Genomic DNA, 6,000 nt, shown 5'->3' with positions numbered 1-6,000 from the left:
GGAAAATAACAAATAATCTGATTTAAGGAATGCAACCTACTTGTCCAAATATAACCATGCTTTTAAAGTTCAAAGAACTAAATAGAACTTAAGGAAGAAATACCCGCCTCGATATATCCCGCAATCAACAGAACCACCCCAAGTCACGCTGCTCGTATAAATCAAGGTCCTGTATCACACATACAGTTCATGTAATATACATATACATATACTACACATAAATGAATCACCTATGAACAAATAACCAATTCTACAATAGTAGCTAGCTATAATTACTACTCCTTCCACTGATAAAGTTAGTTTAACTTTCTACTTAGCTTAACTCCTTCAAGAATTAAATCCCCCTTAACCCTTTCACACCCCTAACAGAAACCAACCTAAACCTCACCAAAACCATTTCAGATTTTGATTAAACCGTAGGTTCCCACAAACACCTAATAGAAAGCAATCCTAAACATTACCTAACATGTTGCAGATTCTGGTTAAACCACCTGCTCCACCCTCAACTAACCAGCACAGAAATTCTCACTCCTGCTAACCAAAAACCGATCAATTGCCATAGAGATTCTAGTGCACCAGCACACTAGAACTCCTAACACCTAAACAACACAATTCTTACTGCTGCTGTCCTGGATCCAGCTTCAAGCATTACACTGGTTTTAATGCTACTTGGGTTCAATCATGAGGAAAGAACAAGAATTGCACATCACTCCTAATTTCTACCAACAGAACAAGAAATAAGAGCAGCTAGAAATCATCACCCAATCTATTAACAACAACAAGAAGTCGATGTCCTTACCTCTACTTCTTCTATCGCCGGAGATGATCACAACTCCGGTGGAAGAACTAATCCAATCAATCTGTGGTGGCCGGAATCACCACATCACCTCTGTCCACAGAATCGAAACCACTCGAATCAATACCATAGGAAGAATCAGAACCCAAATTCAAGGCAGGGAACAACCCCCTTACCTCCAATCCTTCGATTAGGGCTCAGTCCTGTTTCTTGCTAACGAACAGAGAAGGGATCGGAAACCTTGATTCATAGCCAAAACCTACCCGAATCAAAACTAGAAAAGATCAAGGTTCGAATTCACAACCAAAACCAAACCCTTACCTCCGAGATCGAAGTTAGGGCTCGACTTGTTCTTGCCGACGAACAAAACAGGGAAATCGGAAGGAAACAATGGGCGTTACCTCACACCACCGGTTGTCGATGCCCAGATCCAACGCCGATGCCCTTGGTTCCTTCCCGGCAGCCGGCGAAATCCCCAAACCGAGCTCCGTCGCTGTTGTTCACCGAGATCAGAGAAGGGAGGAAAGAATCGGGAAGAAAGAGGGTTCGGCTGTCACTAACCTCTCTTCCTCTCAACGCTCCTAAGTCCGCTCCTCGCCGGCGCCACCGAGAGAAGAAGATGTCGCCGGTTTCGACCGCGTGAAGTCCGAAGTCGCGAGCGGCAGAGAACGAACAGAGAAGAGAGTCGGGGGGGAAAGAAGGCTTCGGCGCTTTATATTGAGGTTAATCCCAACCTTAGATTAGCTTAATTAATACCTAAGTTTAACCTTAATCAATTCCCACTTAATTTGGGTATTCCAAACCTGTCTCCATCTAACCCTATCGATATATCCCTCAAAACAAGTCATACGGACTCCGTTTAACTCCAGAAAAATTCCTAAAAATTCTTAAAAATTTTCCTAAGGTTATTCCACGATAACCCTAAAAATAAATTTGCATATATTTACCATAAAAATAGGAAGCATGATAGCATTAAAGAAAAACACATGGCTCTCCATGCTAAGACTACCACACCTAGGGTTAGGAAGGTAGGTAAAAGTTTAGGCAATAACACTAAGGACTATAGTTATAAGCCTAGAAATAAAAATGCTCAAGGATTTAATGAAAAATCAAAATCTAGGGATTTATGGGAAGAAAATCAAGTCTTGAGGTCAAGGCTTGATAAAATGGAGAAGACCCTAAAAAGGATGAAAAATATCCTAAAAGGGCAAAAAGAGCATAACGTAGGTCTAGAAGTACAAAAGTTATCCAATGGTTATAGAGGTTTGGGATACAAACCTAAGGCTTAGAAGGATGCAATTTCTTACCATAGGGTTCCATATAGCTATGGAACCAACTCTAAGTCTATGGGTCAAGTCAAGGATACAAAGGAAGCTATTCCTAGGAGTATCTTTGCAACAACAAATGTGACTAAGATTTCTACGAAGTCTAAGAAAGTCACTAAGAAGATCACAAGGGAAGCAATCCCTAGAGTTGACCTAAAAAAAGTGACCAAGGCTTCTAAGAAGCCCAACAAGGTTATTAGGAAAGTGTTTAGGGAGGTTATCCCTAGTGAGTACCTAGAGCATCCAAGGAGCACCAATAGGTTTTGCGTTCCTAAGAGAATTTTCTCTACCCCTTAGATGGGTTAAAGAGTGTCAACTCAAATTGAAAGGGTGGTTAACCTAATTATGATGAAGTTGACACTCGGAGAGCATTTTCAAGATTGTTATTGACCTTTGAAAATGAACTGGATAAATAAGTTACTCTTGGAAAGGGTAAGATGTGCCATAATTTGAAAAAATTGGATATAATTTTAATTGGCATAAAAAATCAAGTGTAAAGAAATGCCAAGTTGGGATTTTGTCATTTTCTTGAGAAATAGTGGGCAATCTAGGATCAAATTTTAAGTTAACTAAGGTTAAGGATACTTAGATAAATAATCTAGGTATTCTATTTATGCAAATCTGCTATATTTTGCTTGCCCATCATATGTCATGACATCATATTTATTTATTTATTTATTTATTTATTTTGTTTTATTATGAAATATATAAAAATATCATTTCGTGGCATACATACATCATGTAATTATAGGAAATCTTCCTTCGAAAATTATTTTATTTTGATGTATGCCATAACATATCATGCATTATGTTTAATTCCTTGTAATTAAGGACTAAATGACATTTACTAACAAGTAACATCCTTGGTGGATATTTATATTTCAAAATGCCTAGATAGATATGCATGATCCATAGTTTAGGTCAAAACCGAACTTTGCATCTCACAAAAGGACTATAAGGTGACTTGTGTGTGTTTTCATAAACATTAAATACAAGTGAGATGTTAGGCTGATGAACAAAACTCAAGATGTTGATTTAGTACATTTTTTTTTAGTTGTATGTTCATCAAAACACATAGTTATGTGCTTTCCAATCATTGGGAAAGCTAGTGTACAAGTCATGTACATTGAGCCTAAGGAACATAGTTGGATATTGGTTTTGAAAATGATTTTAAAATGCTTTCGAAAAACCTTGATGAAGGCTATCTTTTGATAGTAATCATCATTGAATAGTTAGGCATAAACTTGGAAGAAAACACTAAAGTTTTTATAAGTTTTCAAGTTTGTGTCAATTTTTGAAAATGGGAACTATTTTCATAGAAAACTATTTTTCCTTGATAGTGTATACCCTAAGTAATGTCTACATGAATTTTTACGATTTTTTGAATTTTGTAGAATTTTTAGGGAGTTACTGAAGTTGACTGAAATTGAATTTCAGCAATTTCAGGCCTCCAATCGATCACCCGATCGATTGGAGTGTCTCAATCGATCGGGTGATCGATTGAGAGGCGTTTTCTCGCAAGCAGAAGCTTGCTGGATTGTTCCACCAATCGATCCACATGGTCTGAATCGATCCATTGATCGATTGAATCACTAATTTCAGTTGGGAAAGCTTGTTGTCAGTGATTTAAACCATTTTTGGTCTAGGTAACCATTTCTAACCCCTTGAAACATATTTATATACATTTAGGGCGAGTTTTCATGATGAAAACAAGGATGGATTGGCTAAGGAAGACTAAGTAGAGGTTTAGGTTGAGGTTTGGTTTCATTATTGAATTTTTGAACCTCAAAACTTCTAAATTTGGGTTTCCTAAAGATTTAGGGATTCCAATTCATTGTTGGTGCAATGACAGAAGTGACGTGCATGTCTTTAGGGGGAGTTACTCTTTAAGGATATGAAAATCTATTTTTCATACACCTTGGGAGGTGGTTAACCTTCCTTAGCGTAAATTCTCAAGGTTGGACATTTGTCTACAATGGAGAGTGGATATCTTCATTGTTCACGGGGTATATGGTCAAGGTTGAGTGTTAAGAATAATGAAAGGTATGGGACCTTCGTTATTGTGCTGTGAACAACGAGTGAAGTTGTGAACAATGTTGGGTAACTCTTCAGGGGGAGAGTTTTTGATGTGTGTCAATAAGGGGAGAATGTATGGTTAAGTTAGGCCTTCATTACCTAAGAGGGAGGTTGCCCTCTAGAAAAGGAGGAGAATGGAGGGAATCCTCATTCATATATTGGCATGAAGGAGGTTGAGGCTATGGGATTAGCCTAACTTAAAGGAGGTATTGTCAAACATCAAAAATAGGGAGATTATTGGTGCAATATTCCCTAGGTCAAGGTTGACCTGGTTGAATGAGCTTGAATTGGGTCAAGCTCGAGTCTTGATGGTTAATTTTTGATGTTTGACAATACATGTAGCTCGAGTCTTACAGGTGTGATTGTTCATGTGGGGAGATTGTGAAGGAGAGTCAAGTAGGTCAAGGTTGACTGGATACCTGACTGAAAAATCCTGGTGAATGAAGCCAGGTGGAAGTCCTGGTGAGTGAAGCCAGGCAGTTGTGGAAAGTCCTAGTGAGTGAATGTAGGCAGAAGGAAAGTCCCAGTGAGTGAAGCCAGACAGTTGTGAAAGACCTAGTGAGTGAAGCTAGGCAGTATGGGAAGTCCTTGTGAGTGAAGCCAGACACAAGAAATCCAGATGGATCAAGGCTGATCAGACATCTGGTGTTGGGAAGTCCAAGTAGGTCAAAGGGATTGACCGGATACTTGGCACGAGGAAATCTAGATGGATCAAGGTTGATCGGACATCTGGTGTTAGGAAGTCTAAGTAGGTCAAAGGGATTGATCGGATACTTGGCACGAGGAAATCTAGATGGATCAAGGCTGATCGAATATCTGGTGGAAGGAAGTCCAAGTGGATAATGGAGGACCGGACACTTGGTACAAAGAGAAAGTCCAGATGAGTCAAAAGTTGATCGAACTCTTAGCGGTCGTAAGTCCAATAGGGAGTTGGCATGGAACTAGAAAGTTCGGACGTAGTAAACTTCCGAAGACCATAACTTTTGACTCGGATATCGGAATGAGGTGATCTTGGATGCAAAACGAAGCTAATTTCAAGATCGACACAGATTTATGCCCCCAATTGATTGGTCAATCGATTGGGGGGTTCAATCTATTGGTAAATCGATTGGGCGACGTGATTTTGTGCAGAAAAGCTGTGGATCGATTGGGTAATCGATCAAAACTTCTCCAATCAATTGGTCAATCGATTGGGGGAGTTTTTGAGTGATCAGTAAGCTTCTGAATCGATCAATTGATAGATTGAAGCCTTCAATTGATCAGGTGATCGATTGGAGCGCTGGAAATCGCTCGAGAAGCCTTGAATCGATTGGGCAATCGATTCAGGGCGATTCCAGAGAGCACAGAGGCACTCTGGATCGATCGGTCGATCGATCCAAAGCCTCCCCAATTGATTGGGAGCAATCCAATCGATTGGGATTCGACCGTTGGCTCAAATATAGACGTTGGCGAGCATTTTCTTCGACACTTCTTCCTCTCTTCTCCACAGGCGATCAGAGCACAGCTCCACAGCGATTCTTTCTTCCTCACCGCCAATTCTTGAAGGTTCTTGGAGGTACGTCCAAGTCAAGAGGTGAGTTACAACAACAAGAAGAAGAAGCTAGGGTTTCATTGTAATCTTGTAAGACTTACTTGTATTTTGCTTCTTTCTCTCTTATGGTTGTATTGTGAGCTTGTAAGGCTTCTCCGCCTTCGGTAGTTACAGCAAAGGAGTGTTTTCATAGTGGAGGGTGCGTGAGTGTGTGGATCCTTGGACTAGTCACCTCTTCTTGAGGTGGATACCAAGTAAATCCCTAGAGTTAG

General features: G+C 39.8%; 1 long non-coding RNA gene across 1 annotated transcript; it reads right to left on the bottom strand.

Moving 5' to 3' along the window:
* LOC122017733 lies at positions 1–1,034 on the bottom strand. Its single transcript, XR_006121437.1, has 3 exons — positions 973–1,034; positions 800–889; positions 1–169 (listed from the first exon to the last, which is right to left on the bottom strand). It is a non-coding gene; the product is annotated as an uncharacterized LOC122017733 (long non-coding RNA).
* Between the last annotated feature and the right edge of the window lie 4,966 nt (positions 1,035–6,000).

Source organism: Zingiber officinale, chromosome 8B (genome assembly GCF_018446385.1).
Source record: "Zingiber officinale cultivar Zhangliang chromosome 8B, Zo_v1.1, whole genome shotgun sequence".
In the NCBI taxonomy this organism is placed as follows: Eukaryota; Viridiplantae; Streptophyta; class Magnoliopsida; order Zingiberales; family Zingiberaceae; genus Zingiber; species Zingiber officinale.
Note: the sequence above shows the minus strand (reverse complement) of the source record. Positions and strands in the feature narration are given on the sequence as shown.